This window comes from Adiantum capillus-veneris, chromosome 6 (assembly GCF_014529385.1).
Source record: "Adiantum capillus-veneris isolate H3 chromosome 6, ASM1452938v2, whole genome shotgun sequence".
NCBI lineage: Eukaryota > Viridiplantae > Streptophyta > Polypodiopsida > Polypodiales > Pteridaceae > Adiantum > Adiantum capillus-veneris.
The window spans coordinates 78802758-78804504 of NC_140936.1; the positions used below are offsets into that span (position 1 = coordinate 78802758).

Here is a 1747-nt window from a genome sequence, read left to right on the forward strand (position 1 = left end):
ACGAGGCCGCTTTCACTCTCTATTCAGAGAGGGCTTTCAACCACTAGATGGAGTCATGAGATATCACGATCAAAGATGCCTCAGGTTGTTTTTGATAGAGCGGTCTAGACATAGAGAAAGTCTTTTGAGGATATTAGACAATGGAAGACATTCATAGAGGGAGATCGTGAACTTCTTTAAAGCAAGGACTCGACAATTAGATAAACAAGCTTCATAAAACGTTTTAGAGTCTACCTATACCAGAGGTATATTGACTAACATAGCCATTGAGCTTGGGTGAGCTAGACACCCATGTCTAAATGGGCCACCACGACATCGATGGTGGCTCCATTAGTGGATCATGACTATTCTAGCACGACATGGGAGTTTTTGAGTATGACTATTTGCAGAGGTGGACATTGATTGGATTTTAGTTCGCTCAAAAAATCTTGCTCGCCACATGGTAAAAAATAGCACATCCAAGAGCTTCCTCATCAACCAAATCATCAACTTATTGACCATCACACGACTCAAATGAGTTTTCCTAGAACTACACAGCAACGTCATAAGACATGATTTGGGAAGATAACATCATTTTCCATGGAAATGACTTTGTCACAAACTTAAAAATAGACTAAGTTTCTATGCCTACTCGGTTTCCTTTGATCACCCTCATTGGAATCATTCCCTTCTACATTGTGATGTGTTTCTTGCTTGTCCTAGGATTATATCACTTCAGGAAAGGAGGAGCAAACTTCTACAACAAGACAAAGAAGAGGAGGAGCTTTGTGACATCTTGCCTCTCTTGCACACCATGTTTTCATTTGAAGAGATTCAAGAAGAAACAAGGAGATTCAGCAAGCTCATGGGTTTAGGCGCATGTGGCTCAATGTATGAATGTACACTCTTAGATGGGATGATAGTGAGAGGAAAATAGGAGTGAAAGTGGTAGTGAAAGTACTAGAGGGCATCCTACAAAGAGCACATCAAGCCAAATATTTTTTGGAAAAAATAGCCACTGTAGGATGCAAAAGGTCACCATAACATAGTCCATCTTGTTGGCTTTTCTTGCTAAGGATCACATCATATCCTCATCTATGAGTTTATGGTGAGAGGATCTTTAGATCTTTGGCTTTTTGAAGAAGTGGGAGCAAGGGTGATTGATGGATATTGTGGACCCGCTCCTTCACAAGGACCATGTGACCTATTCAAACATTTATGCTAGTGTGTTTGACAAGGTGGAAGCACAAAATCTGCTCTACATAGCACTCTAGTGCATTCAAGAAGACCCTGCGTGATGATAGGAAAGAGAAATTCCCTTGGCATGATTGAAGAGAGGGTCTTTACATCACCTTGGGAATGGTGCTTGGTCGACAATCCACTAGGTTACTACATAGCTTTAAATGTTTGAGATGTGTGAAATTTGTGATTGTTTGTTCTAATCTTTTTATTGCATTTAATAATGCCAAAACTTCTCCATCTACCGAAGGATGCCATCAAAGCTCACGCGAATGTATGGTGCAAAGAAAGGCCTACATCCGCTTATCCAAAAGTTGTTATCAAGATAAGGACAAGTAAGATATTGTATGATAACTCTTTTTTAGTTGAAACATGATTTAGAGCTTCAGATCATGTAGGGCATATTGTCATTGCTAGAGTAGAAAAATATAGTGTTTGTATTGAATTCTGGTCATATCTATGTATTTAATCATGAGTTAATATTATATCCCACTTTGTAATTGAAAATTTAGTTTATGAATCAGCATAT

The 1747-nt window shown here is 38.9% G+C and overlaps 1 pseudogene; it reads left to right on the forward strand.

Annotated features, from left to right (window-relative positions):
- The first annotated feature begins 439 nt into the window (after positions 1-439).
- LOC147455752 (G-type lectin S-receptor-like serine/threonine-protein kinase At5g24080) lies at positions 440-1204 on the forward strand (annotated as a pseudogene).
- Positions 1205-1747: the final 543 nt, after the last annotated feature.